General features: G+C 39.5%; 1 long non-coding RNA gene across 3 annotated transcripts in view; it reads left to right on the forward strand.

Annotated features, from left to right (window-relative positions):
• Positions 1 to 17,048, forward strand: part of LOC119617063 — a 102,573-nt gene that overhangs the window by 7,445 nt on the left and 78,080 nt on the right. For all 3 annotated transcript variants that reach the window (XR_005233231.1, XR_005233229.1, XR_005233230.1), the window contains one exon: positions 15,196 to 15,269. This is a non-coding gene — a long non-coding RNA (uncharacterized LOC119617063). The remainder of the gene's footprint in view (positions 1 to 15,195; positions 15,270 to 17,048) is intronic.

The raw sequence follows: 17,048 nt of genomic DNA on the forward strand, positions 1-17,048 counted from the left end.
AATGCTCTTAATTAGTTCCGCCGCACAAGCGTTTGTATATTTCTGTTGCTCAGATGTTGGATTATTCCATCTCTGCCCGTGCGCATGTTATTTACCTGTGTTTACTTTTATTGTGGTCATTTATAAAGCTGTTGGTTCGTTAAACTAATTATCCTTATTCATAATAATATACTGGAACAAAAAGTCATAGCTGAAAAAGCGTTTCATTATTCAGTTTTTATTGATGTTAGACGATGATCCGATGCATGTAAAATTAATAAGGTGACGAAACACTCCGGTGGCCCCCCCACCTAGAAAATGAATCCGGCGCCACTGGGTCAGACACTGATGTTGGACAGAAGGCCTGGCTCTCAGTCTCTGCTCTAATTCATCCTAAAGATGTTCTGTCAGGTTGAGGTCAGGACTCTGTGCAGACAAGTCAAGTTCTTCCACACCAAACTCCCTCCTCCATGTCTTTATGGACCTTGCTTTGTGCCCTGGTGCGCAGTCATGTTGGAATGGGGACAGCTCCTTTCACTGGAACTAAGCTGCTGAGCCCAACTCCTGAAAAACAGTCCCACACCATGATTCTCCCTCCTCCAAACTTTACATTTGACACAATGCAGTCAGACAAGTACCGTTCTACTGAGTCATCCCTCCAGAGAACACGTCTCCACTGCCCTAGAGTCCAGTGGCGGCATGCTTTACACCACTTTATCCAAGGCTTTGCTTGGATGCAGCTGCTCAGCCATGGAAACCCATTCCATGAAGCTCTCTACACTCTGTTCCTGAGCTAATCTGAAGGCCACATGAAGTTTGGAGGTATTGGCAATATTGTTTTTGCTTTTGTGTCCATGTGTTCATTTGTCAGTCTGTTAGCAAAGTATCTCATAAACCACTGGACGAATTTTAATGAAGCTTTCTGCAACCACTCATTCTACAGCTGATTAACTTTTTGATTCAACCCAGTGCAATGTGGCCGTCACAGCCAATTGATCTCAGCGAATACAAAAATGACTATAACTCAGTCAGTTTTATAGATATTGAGCTAAATTTTGATGTGGATGACCTGAGTCAATCACAAGACGTACCTCGAGCTCTAACTGATTTCACAAGATAGCGTTATTAATTAAAAAATTTGATAGAAATATTTACAACTCCATCATTTCTCAGCATAGTATGATCCTAATCCTTCCTCCAGGGAATGCCAGGCCTTTCATTTCCAACAGCCTTTTAATCTCCTGTTTTTTGCAGGCCAAGGAGACTAACAGGCTAAAAAATGAGGCAGTTTAATAAAACACACAGTGGTGTGTGTGTGCAGTTTTGGGTGCTTTAGAGTCAGAATTACGATGTAAACAAATCTGTGCTATTTCCTGGTAGTCTGAGGCAGCACAAACAGTAATAAAGAGCCATTTTAAACCCATTGTTTGTTTTCCTGTCTCACTGAGGAAACAATGAGCTGGCCTTTACTTTTAATAGCTGTAAATAGTTTCTATATTTTCTGATAACCAACATTCAGTGTTTGAAAACAAATTGCAACATTATACCGACATATTTGACACAATCAAGACAAAGCTGATCCTAAAAGTTAAAATACAGGTTTTTTTTTTTCAGTTTTGCCTGGATAAAAAAAGGTTGACCTTACTGAAGTGGGTTTCTTTCTAAGTTATAAACCATTACTATGTTACTCATTGTAAATCACTTCTTGAATGACCTTAGCTTGGAGTTTTCATTCAACAACTCTAAAGTGCTAACAGCTAGTTAAAAAGAGACTAAAGTAGACTGCTGTTATCATAAAACAACCCTAAAAACTGCCAGCATTTCATGTGAACGCTTATAAATCTGTAAACTGATACCAGTTTTGCATCACACGACTATTTACATGGAATCCTTTGTTTTGTTTTTTTTCCACAATCATAAATAGCACCAGAAGGAGCTCATAGCTGTTAGCTTATGAGTTCTGCCAGATGTATTTTTCCAAAATGAGGTCGTTCAAGAGGCATCTACAATGCATAAGGTATTATTTTTTAATTATTTATAACCTATGACAGTGTATTAGGGTCACTGAATGAAAAAGAAATGGAGGGGATTTTTTTTTGGTTTCCAAGTCAAAAGGATGAAAATAAAGTTAAAAGAGGAATCAAAAACTAAACAATCACTGGTACAAAAAACTACAATTGCCAAATGATTTGTAGTGACTTTATACTTTGGAATGGGTTAAAAAAAAAAGGTATTTTAGCACAGACATCATAACTTACAGGTGAAGCTGTACACAACTTGTAACAAACTAAATAACTTAGAAACACCACCACCAAAATAATCCATCCATCCATTTTCTTTAACCGCTTCTCCATTCCGGGTCGCAGGTAGCTGGTGCCTATCCCCAGCAGTCACTGTGCGAGAGGCGGGGGAAACCCTGGACAGGTCGCAAGTCACCACCAAAATAATCTCCCTTTTAATGTTTTTCTACAAATACATCATCATTGCAATCCTCTTGAATGTGGCCAAACGTTTCCTTTTAAGGTTCAATTTTTGTAGGCTTTTAAACCTGATAAAACTGTTTGACACTTAGGCCGCATGGTGGTGCAGGTGATTAACAAGAATATAACAAGTTTAATCAATCAATCAACATTCATTTATAGAGGCCTTTACAACAGCCAAACGATGCACAAAGTGCTTCACAATGCAAAATTTAAAAATAATCAACAAAACAATACAAAAATGCTAGAGTGTCACTAGGTATTAAAAGCCTGCCTGAATAAAAATGTTAATTTAGATTTAAAAAGGGTCAGATCAGTGACAGAGCACAAGTCCTGGGGTAGTTGGTTCCACAGTCTGAATGTGGCGATTGAAAACGTCCGCTCACCCCAATGTTAGTATTTAGACTTAGGGACAAACAGCAAAGATGTATTAGTTGATCTTAAGGTCCCCTCATTTTCACGGAAAGCTACGAGATCAGCTAAATAAGTTCAAATCCCTACGGTGGCCTTTCTGTTTGAAGTTTGCACGCTTTCTGGTGAATAAGTAAGTTTCTTCGAGGTACTCCGTTTTTTTTACCATAGTGTTGAAAAACAGGCATGTTAGGTTGTAAGGTTAATTAGCCATTTTAAATTAGTACCTCTAGGTGTGTGCATGCATGATTATTTGTCACGTGTGTCTCTGTGTTGATCCTCTAATGGACTAGCAATCGGTTCACTGTGTCCCTCACCTCTCACTCATTGACTGCTGGGTTAGGCACCAGTCCCCTTGTGGCCCTGAACAATATGAAGTGTCTACAGAAAAAGAGTGTGATTTTTAAAAAAAATAACTTGACACATTAGATTTATGGCACAGCGGTGCAGTGGTTAGAGCTGGCGCTTCCCAGCAAGAAGGCTGCAGGATCTCTTTCCAACCCTGGGGCCTTTCTGGGTGGAGTTTGCATGTTCTCCCTGTGCACTTGTGGGTTCACTCCGGGTACTCCGGTTTCCTCCCACAGACCAAAAACATGCATGTTTGGTTCATTGATGACTCTAAAATTGTCCCTAGGTGTGAGTGTAAATGGTTGTTTGTCTCGTTTGTCTCTATGTGTCCCTGCGATGGACTTGCGACCTGTCCAGGGCGTCCCCCGCCTCTCACACAGTGACTGCTGGAGACAGGCACCAGCTTCCTGAGACCCAAAATGGAGAAGCGGGTAAAGAAAATGGATCCATGGATGGACATTAGATTTATTTTAAAAATGAAAGGCCTAGCATTGTTTGAAAGGAATGCATGTTGCCTGCTGCCTTTCATGTCAGAGTTTTTGACTAAGATCATTTTATGATGAGAAACAACGAAGTTGGAGATGTTTTCGTCAAACCTTGAAATAATATTATGTGCCGTACCATGTGATATTGTAAGATATCAAGCTCAGAGTTTGTGTTGTGAATGACTCTCAGCTACTACTGCATCAGATTTTAGCATAAAACCAACTGAGTTATAGGCATTTCTTTTAAGGTCAGCTAGCTGGTGTAGCCATCTTGAATAAATTGAGTTGATTTAAATGAATCTGTGGTAGATTTGAAATTCATGCAAGTTTTTAAAAAAATCTGTCCAATGGTTCATGAGATCTTTTGCTAACAGACACACAAATGCACACACACACTTAAACACAAGCAAAAACATTAATGTTCATCTCTTTTTTTTATTCCTTTTTGTGCCTGCAAGTGTAAACACACACACGCATACAAAAATAAAATGAACCTAAAAATTATTCCATGGATTTTTAACATTTCCAGCCAGTTTAACACATTAAAATTCCTTTGAAGACGGGAGTTAATTTCCTTGACTTTTATGTGAAATCCTGGCAAACATAATAGTTCTGACATCTTGATAGTGCTGAGGTATGCAGAAAGAAGAGGGTAAATTATTTGGGGAGCAGGGTTGGGGGGCGGATTTGTCATGATAGTCAGGGTTACCGTGCTGAATATGAAAAGCTATCAAATTACCACGCTTCACGTCTTGAATTAGCATACATCAGATGAACAAGCCTGAGACTACTCAGAGATTATGCATTGAGACCCATGTTCATTTCCAACCCTGTTTTAGTGCTAATTATCATATCATTATCATAGTGCTATTTCTGCTGCGTAGTCAATTTAGTCTACACTGCACTCTGGGAGTTCTAGACACTGCTTTGTCTGACAGGCTGTCAGCCCATCCATCCTTCCATCTCCACTTTGTATTGCATTATAAAAAAGAAAGCTAAAGGACGGTAACTCGCGCTCGAATCCGAGCTTCTGTCACGATGCATCAGACTCTCATTAACCTTGATCATTCACATCTGTTACGCATCATATACATCCATCTTTGAAGCTAGAACATGTGTAATGTGCCGACGTGTCCCACTTTTATGTCTTCATTGTCAGTTATTTATTTAAGACGTTTCTGTTTTAAAGCCAAATCTTCATGTTGGTCTTAGGCCCTGACCACATGGAAATGTTGACTTTCCAAAACTGTCTTTTTATATGCCGTTTCTAGAAATGGTCATTTTTGTTAATTAATAAAAATAGTTTGAACCCAGAGTCAGAATCGTGGAGACTGTGTAAAGGTAAGTGGTTTACTGATGGGAAGGCGTAGAGCAGGGAGTAGGAGGATTGTGGTGTTGTCTGTTTTAGGTTCTGAGAGGTGGAACGAAAGGTTCCAGGTCCAGAATAAGCAGTTCCTGATGGAGCAGGTAGGAGAGCGGCAGGTTGGGCAAGGTTTAAAGACTAAGCCAGTATAGCCGGGGGTATGGTCTTGCAGAGTGAATGAAGATGGGAATCTGGGAATGAGACTTCAGGAGATATGGAGTTCAGGTTCACAGGGAGGAAAGAACAAAGCTGTAAGATGAATCACCCTTAGGTCAATTGGATCCACCTGCCACTCATGAGCTGTAGGAGGTGGTTAGTAGAAAGAAAACAGACAGATATAATGAAATCCTAACAGAAATATCCTTGGAAACACAGCATCATTTCCATTTTCATCCACACAAAGAACCAGAAAACAACCCAGATGCTGTAGTCACTATGCCAGACCTGTATGTGGTGCTGTAACGCTGCCATGAAAACACACCAGAAACAGGAAAGAAGACACAGAGCATGCTCTGATCTGTAAACACACAAATAATAAGATGAGAATGGTGAAAACAAGAGCAAAACCTGATAATTTTTTGAGGGCATCATTTCCATGTGAACGCAAGACTGTAACAATGAAAACTTTCTACATATTCACAAAACACCATCCCCTTGTGGACGGGGGAGACGCTAACTCTGACACAGGCAGTATTTAAAGCCTTAAGAAATACAACACAGCACTGCCAACTTGTGAAAACAAAAAATAGTTAAAGTCAAACTGAGCATCTTGCAGATGAGATATTCATAAACATGAAGAGCTCTGGAACATTTTTCTTTCAAACAATGTCCCTCCCTGGCTGTGAATTTATTATTTTGGAGCTGTTAGGTAGATATTGCTAGACACTGAAAGCTGATAAAGTGTGTGTCAGTCTTTGCGTTTGCAAAATATCTCCTGAACCACTGGACAGATTTTAATGAAACTCTCAGAAGGTAATTAATGAATGTACATTTATAACTGATTAACTTAAGATAGCCGTTTATTGTGTGAGACCTTTGTTTAAAGTTTGCCATTAGCTGGTAGAGTCAACCCCGTTTGTCTGTTAGCAAAACATCTCATGAACCACTGCACAGATTTTAATGAAACTTCCAGAGAGCTACCATTAGATGCACATCTACAATTGTTGGATTCAGTCCAATTCAAATGGCCGCCACAGCTAATTGACGTTAGCTAACGCAAAAATGTCTATAACTCAGTTTTATAGATACTGAGCTAAAATCTGGTGGTAGTAGCTGACAGTACAACACATACTCTGAGCATAACAGCTTGCGATATTGCATGACATCGCACATAACGGTATTTACAGCAACAACCGACGATCTTGGTTTAAAACTCTGGCATAAAAGGCAGCGGGTGATATCCATTCCTTTAAGAAAAGCTAGGTCTTTCATTGGGAATGCATTCAGATTTAAACTGCCACCATACTTGACCGCCCCAAACCTCTCAACTTGTCAGAAGTAGGTCATGGCATCGGTACCCACTGTGATCCACAGTGTTAATATCAGCGAACAAAGAGTGCCTGAAAGCACACCCTTGGAGGAGAAGAAAAGAATGGTTTAATAAAAGGAGTGACAAGGGTGGAAATAAGGGGCTGGTGAGAGCGGCGCTCCTAAGAGACTGTGATTAACATTTGATTGGCTGTCACACAGTTATCTCCTGCCATGCTCTTGGTGTCCTCAGAGGAAATGTTATGTTTGATTGTTTTGGAGAGACGGAAATGGGCCAAAAAAAAAATAATAAAAAGGAGAGAGAGAAATTTGAGTAACAAAGAACAGAGGGGGAGGGAAGTGAGACGAGTGTGAGGGAAGTGTGGGAAGGAGAGTGTTAATTAAAGGAAAAAAAAAAAACATCCTGGTGAATACCTGTCAAGTCTTTTTATTGTTAGTAGCTGCCAACTCAAAACCAGTCCTGAAATGTGATTATACTTAACAGTAAGGGTCGCTTTGGTGATTAAAAAAAGTGTTTAATCTAAACCAGAAAGAACTGAAATACGTTTAACGTGAAAGACCAGGGACTAGGAACAGGATGAGATGGGACATCAGAGGACAAGGATCCAAAGATAACTTTTACTGTTGAAAGGACAGGTGATCTTTGGTTCATATATATATAATTCTTAAGGTTACAGTTCCTCAGTATATGCTTGACATATATGGGTGAATTCATATGTTTATATACACTGTATAAAAAGACATATAATCATTTATTCTCACTGCCTGACATTAAATGAGATTAAACCTTTCCTGTTTTAAGCCAGTTAGGATGCTCAAAGTTATTTATTTTTGTCAAATGCCTGAATAATAAGAAAGATAATTTTTTGGAATATTTTATTACTTTCTAACTTAGATTATTCTGCCTTTAAACAGTTTGGGAAAGCCCTGATGATAATGTTGTTGCTTTGGAAGTTTTTGATTGGTTAGTTCACAACATTTGAGTTAACAGACCTCAAACGCTCTGCTTCCTTGAGGGACATCATGAGAAAAATTTAGAAATCAGCCAAGATAGCAGAAAGAAAATCGTCAACTTCCACACCTCTGGTTTCATCCTTGGGTACAATCTCCAGGAGCCTGAAGATTCATCTGTATAAACACCATAAAATGTCCTGCTATCGTACCGCTCAGGAAGGTGACGGTTCTGTGTTCCTGAGATGAACGGGCTGTGGTGTGAAATGAGCAAATCAACCCCAAAACAAAAGCTAAAGACCTGGTGAAGATGCTGCTGAAGCGTGTCAGAGAGGAGAGTGACATTTTCTACAGCGAAACAAGTCCTGAACCAAGATGAGCTGAAAGGCCGCTCAGAGAGGAAGAAGACATCACTCCCAAAGCAACATGACAAACACAGATTACAGTTTGAAAATGCACACAGAAACAAAGACCTTCATGTATGGAGACATGTCCTGCAGTTTGATGAAACTAAAATTTAACTGTTTGGCCATAATGACCATTGTTACATTTGGAAAAAGGGGAAGTTTGCAACCCTGAGAACACATTCCCAAATGATTAATTAAGAGGGTGGCAGCATCATGTTGGGGGTGTTTTGAACGTTTTAGGCTTTAATGAAAAGAAAACTGAGGTTATTGTGTTTAGCTCTAGCACTACCTCAGGTATCCCTCCTGCCACCCTTGGCTCTCTGGAGTTGTATCTTAAACAGTCTATCCCAAATCTGGGGGTAATTTTAGACTTGGACTTTAAGTTTAATAAATATTTTAACTCTGTTCTCCAGAAAAGTTTTTTTCAGTTAAAATAGATGGCAAAACTTAGGCCAGTTTCGACCAGACCTAAAGTGTTTAATCAATGCTTTTATCACAACCTGACTTGACTTCACTTCATGTTGGGGTCAGTCAGGACTCCCTTTCACGCCTCCATCATGGTTAAAATGCTGGTGTCGTTTTAAGATTTAAGCACATTTCACCTGTCCTATCCTCACTCTGATGGCTCCCCGTGCACCACAGAATTGATTTTAAAGTTCTCATGTTGACTTATGAATGTCTGAATGGTCTTGCCCCCTCGTATCTCTGATCCTTTGTGGTCTCTGAGATCATCCGATCAGCTGCTTTTTGGTTGTCCCGAAAAATAGTCATGGCTCCCAATCTTTGGAACAATCTGCAGTCTAATATTAGACAATTCCTGCTTTTAAATCTGTTTTAAAAACACATTTGTTATCCCTGATATTTACCCAGGGGGTGAGTTCATATAGTCTTTTAATAATAAAAAGGTAACTGTTCACTTCTTTTTGTGACATTTTCTAAATTTATTTTTAACTAATTTTTACTGTTGTTCTTACCTTTCCCTTTGTCTTTTGTATAATTATTACTGCACAGCACTTTGGTTAGAACTTGTTGTTTTTAAATGTGCTTTATGAATAAATTAATGTGACTTTTGCTGTGGGAGGGACTGGTGCACTTCACAGAATAGATGGCATCGTGAGGAAAGAACATTATGCGGAAATATTAAAACAACATCTCAAGACATCAGCCAGAAAGGCTGTACAAGAGTGCTGTAATGCATGAGAATGATCATAAGACTATTTTCAGTATTTAACCATAACGACTTTAAGATGATCTTAGTTTAAAACTCTGTCATGAAAGGCGACAGGCGGTATAGGTTCCTTCAAAGAATGAAGAATGGTGATATATGTTCATTTTTTTTTGGTTTATCACAACATTATGATTTCTTCTTTTGGATTATTTTGTTTTGCTCAAAATAAAACAGGGGACTGTATATTGACATTAATGATTTTTGTTGCTAAAAACCATAAACTAACAAAAATTCACTCTTGGTCTGACTGTAAAAAGTGCTCTTCCAAGCTTTAATGTTGCTATTAAGATAGCCTTTGTTGTCTGAGTGTCCCAACACGGCCATCTTAAAATCAACGGCACCCTTATGGATTCTGCCAGGAGGCTGTATAAATGAGTGAAGACTTGAAATTTGGGGAAAACTTTAGTTGTTGTGGAATGACAAGAGAAGGTTTGGGGTCAGCAAACACACATAAACATTTAAATCAACCATGCAGCCATGTCAGGATTGATCAGAGAATATGTCTTTAAGAAAAGTGTCCTGTTTACCCCTGAAGAGCATGATTGGCTGTGTGAGTCTCGTGTCAGCAGCGGACATCCTTTTACTGGTTTGACAACTGACTGAGGGACCCAGGGCGAGTCGGAGTTGTTGAACAAGAGTTGAGTTCAAGTGAGTAATACCAAATCCATTATTCATTTGATACAAGGTTAATATTTCATGACCAGCGCAGAGACTCTGCCTCAAGTTTATTTTGCAGTCTGGATGAAAACTCGGTGGAAATCAGCCAAAGTCTGAACCAGCAAATCTTATCGGGTGTGTGTTTTTCTTAGTTACTGTAAATCTTATTCACACTTCTGGGAGAAAAGACACAACATTCCTGCAACCGAATCCAAGCTCGTGGTTGGAATCACTGTTCTAATGAATAAAATATACACTATATTCGACATTTTATGATGTTGTGGTTGTGTTGATGTTCGAGCCATCATGCGTCTTCCGTGGTTTGTTTCACTCTGGCCCGTGGTATGTAACCAAACCTCTACAGCCTCACTGGAGAACGATGCAGTGCACCAATTTGTTGTACTCCGTGTCACATTATGATTCATCATCTCTGTTTGCCCGCTCTGAGGGCCTCCAAATCCATCGGAACAAGCTGTGCTCCTTAAAAATAGCCCACTAATGTTGTCTCATCTTTTTTAATAGAATAACTAAAACACCAAGACAGCAAAAACACTCAACTGTTCCAACACAGTTTTCCTCCAGTCTCTCTCTCTCTCTCTTTTTTTGCTGTATAACAACCTAACGCTGCAGTTTATGTTCTGTTGAATGTTCTTAAAGTTTATTAAGAAAAGAAACAATAAATTAATCATTTCTGTCACCCAAGAATGACGACATTCCCGATGACCTTCAGGATAAAGCTGAAATTGTTTGGCAGAGCTGGAATGAAAATGAAAATGTTCAGTTTAGTAATAAAGTCCACTGGCTGTAGCTGCCTGGAAAGTACCAGTATGTTTTTGATGTGACTGCAATGAAGGCGATAAAAATTTTATGGATCTCTTAAGGCCGGAGTTCTCCACCGGTCTCTCCCCTCAGATAAAAGCAAATATTCATAATCCCTGAGCGTGACTTCAATCCACCATGAAGCCTCTTCTGGGGTAAATTCAGAAGTTCAGCACAGCCTTTTGTTAAAGTATCGGCAAATGCAATATCTACTTGTGATATCAGCTATGCTCTGTATTTTAGTCTGTCCGTCTGTACCGGCTGCCATGGCAACAGTTTGCTTTAGGAGAAACAAACCAGCACAACGCACACTGAAGAAGGACAGATAAAAAGCAACATAAATATGAACCTTTTATTACCGGAAGGAAGGAAGGAAGGAAGGGTGGAAGATAGGAAGTTAGACTGGAAGCAAGGAAGCAAGGAACAAATGAAGAACAGAAAAAAGGAAAGGTAATGGAAGAAAGGAAGGAAGAAAGGTAGGTAGGTAGGAATGATGTAATGCAGGCATGATCAAAGCAAGGAATGATTAAAGGTAGAAAGGATGGAAGGAAGGTTAGAATGAAGGAAGGAAAAAAGGACAGAAAAGTACAAAGGAAATTAAGTAGTGAGAGAAGGAAGGAAAGAAAGACTGAAGGACGGAAGGAAAAAGGGAAAGATGAAAGGTAAGAAGGGTGGAAGGTAGGAAGTTAAGAATGAAGAATAGAAGAAAAGAAGATTGGAAGGAAGGAAGGAAGGTAGGTTGGTAGGAGGGAAGGAAGAAAGGACAGAAGGTACGAAGGGATGTTGTAATTTAGATAGGAAAGCAGAAAAAACAAAAGAAGGAATGAAAAAGATAGGAAAGAAAGATTAAATGATGAAAGGATAAAAGGAAAGATAAAAGATAAGTAGGATGGAAGGTAACTAGGAAGCAAGGAAGGAAGGAACCAAAGATGGAAGCTAGGTAGGAAGGACTGAAGAAACATAAGAAGACAGAAAGAAAAAAGGAAGGAATCAGAAAAGGAAGATAAGAAGGTAAAAAGAAAGGCAGTTAAGTAGAAAGGAAAGTCTGAAGGAAAGGTAGGAAGGTAAAACACGGACTTGATGCCCAGAGACTATTGAGACAGACAACACACACACACACACACACACACACACACACACACACACACACACACACCTGCTTTCAGAGGTTCAGAAAGGTCAGTTAACAGAGTTTGTATGAATGTTGGAGAAAACCATGGTTCCCGGAGAAAAACCTCACATGCCAACAGAATAAAAAAAGCTTTAAATGATCTTAAATGCTCCAAAAAATGAATCAGTAACGCAGTAATTTAATGTGATGTGTAACTTCAAATCTAATCAAATCTACTTGTGCCTTTATGATTCCTACTTAAGGATGGGACAGAGATCCAGATAATGACACAGCCTTGGGTCCTATCAGCTGACGGCATCCACAGACCTTAATATCTGGGCAGTGGAGCCTTATCTCAACAAAAGAAAACAAGAGTGCAATCAATAGCCCTACCTCTCTCCGTGTGACTCCGATCCAGCTCCACATCAGATTGAACGTGTGCTTTGTGTATGTGTGTGACGGCTGTTTACAAACTTTTAAATGAACATTGATTTCTTGAACAGTCTACCCAAACAATCAGCAAACAGGTTATACAATAAGATGAAGTCAAGGCAGAGAGAGTGAGAGTTGGAGAGACACCGAGCATTGTGCCAACAAATTAAAAGTCTGACCTCTTCTGCTTCCCTCCTCATCATTTGTGAAAGATCATCTTAGTGTGTGTGTGTGTGTTTGTGTGTGTGTTTCTAAGCAAATTATCTCCCCTGCTGAGTAAAGCAGATACGTTCCTGGGCTGGTCTGTTTTAAGAGCTTAAACACCGTTTAAATCCTTATTTGTGCACGAGATTAGGAAAAGTACCTTAGAAACGTTACCTCACCGATACGTTTGGAGAGGTTGAACACTTGAACACAAAAGGGACTTCCAAGAGTGCATACACGTGGACAGAATATCTTTAATTTTCTCACATTTTACTTTTAGGTGCATTCAACATGATGGCAGCTGAATCCATCAAATGATCGAATTCCGTACAGACAATGTTCTGTTCACCTGCAACACTCCTATTCTAGCTGGAAAAACATGGCTGCAGCCGTTTACAGCCAAAAGGAGCCTTATTTCTAGTGATATACTTCAACTGAACTAAAACCTGGTTCAGACTGGATGACGACTAAGGTTAGGCATCGTTTGAATTTGGTTCCTGAGCCAGAATTGGATGTGAAGGGGGCTGAACACTCATTTAGGGTTCATATGCTCATTACTGATACTCAAACACATTAAAGAAAACAATATTTGTTCACGTTTCCACTCCTGCTCACCTGAAAGTATGGAAACACGAGCACATCAGCAGCAGGCGATCATTACCGCAGGCTGTTGCAGTCTTCTGTCTACCTCATGCTCACTTCCTACTTTTTGGACCCCTAAGCTGCCCAGAGTGCCCATGTGGGCTGTAATCATGCTGTGTTGTCTGATCCATAGACAGACCAAGAATCTTTCAAAACAGCAAAAATAAAGCTTCCAGCTCCAGTCAGAGCCCTGAGGACCATGAATCAGTTGTGTTTGGATTTCTCCCAAATCAAGGCTCTAAAACCAGAGGTGACTGAGCCGGTTGGGTGGAGGTCCCTAATATGTGGAATGGACAACTTTTTTTAATTAGAGAAAGCTTAAAAATGCACTTCCTGTCACTGGCTGTTAGTTTTAAATTGATGTAAATATTTAGTTTTTTTTTTTTTTTTTTTTTTTACAGTGCAAGCCTAATCATTGTAATTATTTTAAATATTTGCTTTATTTTAACATGTTTGGATGTTTTTATTAAAGTTCATGGTTTTTGCAGATTTTTAAATGATTGGTTTCATGCTTAGCACTGCACTTTGGTCATCTGGATGTTTTTAAATGTTCTATAGAAATGAAGATGACTTGACTTAGATTATGAGGTACATGCCATTTTATGTGCAACCCTACAGAGGAGCCACCTTGTGTTAGCCCTGATGTCCCTGTGATAAATCGGAGGACTTGTGTTTTATAAGTGTGTTGTGGAGAGCAACGGCTTAATAAAACCTCTTGTTGATAGATAATGGCTACCACCAAGAATATAGCTGTGGTAAGACACTTCTTGTGTGTGGAATGGAAATGCTGACTTTCGCAGATAAGACTAATTGGCGAACACAACATAGGTCCTCCCCATCTCAATTAGAGCAGCAGATTTAATTACAAACTGATAATGGGGCTGGTGGTGGTGGTGTAGTGTAGAATACATACAATCTGCTCCTAATCCAATGCTGACGCTGAAAATTATTTTTTTGTCACGTAGAGCGACAGTTTGGGATGTTTAGTGAGTCACTGTCACGAAATGTGGTTAACATGAGACAAACTGCAAAATCTCTTTTAGAAGGATAGCACTAAATATCCAATTTTTTTTTTTTTTACCGTTTGCCTTTTGCCCCTCTGCCTCACCCCTATTATTTGGGAAACCTCCATCGCTGTGGGAGTGTATGAACATTACACAGCATGAGAGGAACTCTCTTCTCATCTCAGCCCACAGCCTCCCCATGCAGCGGACACCATATGCCACATGTACACACACACACACACACCAATACGCACAGGCTACACCCTGCGGTGTGGTGCTTAGGTGCTATTTTCTCTGTATCAAAGATGAGCTTTCTCTCTTGCTGTTGCCATGACGACACACCGTGGCGACTGGGCAGCGTGGAGATGAGTAATGAGGTGTCACGATAGCACCATGGGTTACTGGTGACCCCCTCACCCCTGGGGGTAGTGAGAACTCAGGTACAGAGGCAAACACAGGTGCGCAATAATCATCCCTTTAAACCTAATCTCACGCATGACTCTTTAACCCACCCCAACGAACTGTACCTGAAAACAACAAGAGTCAGCAGGGGGTAGATGAATCAGGTAGAGCGGCGTGAACTGGATTTTTAAGGCAGTTGCTTAGCGCACACTTCTGTATTCTGACATTTCTTCTTGTCTAATGAATTCTCTACTTGACCTGTCTCACTGACACACTTGACCGAACAGCATTCGGTCATGAAATTAATTGATTATTGTGCAGGCATGAAAATATTCTAATATGTACAAGTGCAAAGTTTCCACTTTGACAGACACAAGTTCATCTTTGACTGAATGCTAGAGCAGTGGCTCCCAACCCTTTTTGGTTTTTGACTAATAAAATGAGGCTCGTGACTCCATCTGTTGTTGATTCAAGTAAACAAACTTTACCCTGTTTAAAAAGGACATAAAGACAACACAAACCATAATTGCATTTTAATTAATTTATGACTATCTTTTGCATTCTTGGTGACAAATATAGTGAAAACAGGCAGTTTTCAATCGTTTTTAAAAAAAAGTCCCAACCCCAACTTTGAGAACCTCTGTACTGGAGGGTGGCAGCTTTGAAATAATAGTTCAAGTCTTTTGATGTGTGGTTCTGTGGAAAAGTTATGACCTATTAATATCTTACTTGTTTGTCTTATTTTTGTTTATGTGTCCCTGCGATGGACTTGCGACCTGTCCAGGATGTTCCTCGCTTCTCGCACAGTGACTGCTGAAGACAGGCACCAGCTCCCCGAGACCCAGAAAGGAAAAGCAGGTAAAGAAAATGGATGGATGGATGAGTTGAGTTGTTTTAAGAGGGCAGCAGTAGACTTTGGTCCTGGCTTTGCTAGAACTAGCTGTTAGCACATCAGTGTGGTCAGAATTAATCGTATTTTTTTTCTAAACTTAAGCCGTTCAATGATCTGCTGAACCCCACTTCAAAATATTTGACCTATCACTTTAACAAGGGCAGCTGAGAATGGGAGAAGAAAAGAATTCTTTTGGCATTTAGGAAAAGCACACACGTAATAGACCTGACAGCTGCGGTGTTTTTATATACAGATTCAAAGTAAATTTACTTTGAAGAAAAATGCTGCAAAAACAGAAAGAAATGTCCTTTAGGTGTTACTTATAAGAAGTTATTAAAACTTTTTTGCAGTTGTGTAGAAACTGAATAAGATATCAAAATGTCAGCTCATGTAAAGTCCAAGTTTCTATGACCAATTTAAACTTTAGTTAATGGACTGATTTAAACTATATAGTGCTTTTTTAGTCTTTCTTACCACTTTTACACTAGAAGTCAGATTCACCCTGGCCTTCACGCACACGTACACACACACACACACACACACACACACACACACACACACACACACACCAATTCACAGAATTGAGGGCTACATGACATTCAGTTCTTGCCCAAGGACACTTCCACGTGTGGTTGGGACAGTTGAGTTTGAGCCACCAAGCTTTCGATTAGCTCATCCTCCTGGGCTGCAGGAGGAGTAGTGAATCAAATATCGAAACTGATGAATACCAGTGGAATAGTGATGCTTCAGTGCTTATGCATTGGCACCCTTAATGAATAAGCCTGGTTGCTGCACATAGGTCAACATAAAACATTGAACAATGTCAAACAACTGCATGAGCGTCTGAACCCAGCATGCCCTCAGTACATTACTGCTTGTAATGAAATGATCAATAGAATTGACCTCCCTGTCAGTGGGCTTAATGTTGTGGCTGATTTCTGTTTAGTGTTCGTTCCTTCAGGAAAAGATCTGCCAAGTACTTTATTGGAGGCTCCAATCATGTGTTTGAAAGTCATTTCTGATGAAAATATGTTTGAAAAAAATGAGAAGTAAGAGCTTGGTTGTTTGTCTTTAGAAAGAAATAAGTTTCTTTTCTGGTTCTTATCTGTTTACCTTTTTCATTTCTTCATGTTTCATGTTATATCTGTCACTATTTTTCAAATAATTCCTTGTGGACGGGAAGTAATATTCTGTTATTGATATACTGTGTGCTGAACTGGGTCTGGGTCTGAGAATACCGCACAGTATCAATCATCGTGAGTCAACCCATCATCATTCTAGCGCCTCAAACATGGCAGTTTTATCAAACCCAGAGGTGGGAAATTTATTTTCCCAGAGGGCCACATAAGGAACTGGGGCTGCTGCAGAGGACCAGACCAATGAGTTGAGTTAAACTCATTTCTGCTAAATATAAATTTTATAATAAGCCACAGATATGATTTTAATTAGCTGCTAATAGTAGACAGTGTAACTGGCCAAGAGAATTATAAACCAGTCATTTAGAAAATGTACATGTTATATTTAATATTTGCATTTAATTTAACTTATTCAAAAATGTGCATGTTTTTGCAGTTTTTCAAACACCAGCATTATATTAAAAGAAATTAGCCATTTTTGGTGGTTTTCGTTGTTTTTATTCCATGAAAGAAACCTAATTTTGTTGGATTTAAACAAGTGCACTAAAGTTATGTCAGATATCTGAGGTACATGTGAAGGATGATAGATGATGGCAGTGACAGACGATC

This window comes from Kryptolebias marmoratus, linkage group LG5, assembly GCF_001649575.2.
Source record: "Kryptolebias marmoratus isolate JLee-2015 linkage group LG5, ASM164957v2, whole genome shotgun sequence".
In the NCBI taxonomy this organism is placed as follows: domain Eukaryota; kingdom Metazoa; phylum Chordata; class Actinopteri; order Cyprinodontiformes; family Rivulidae; genus Kryptolebias; species Kryptolebias marmoratus.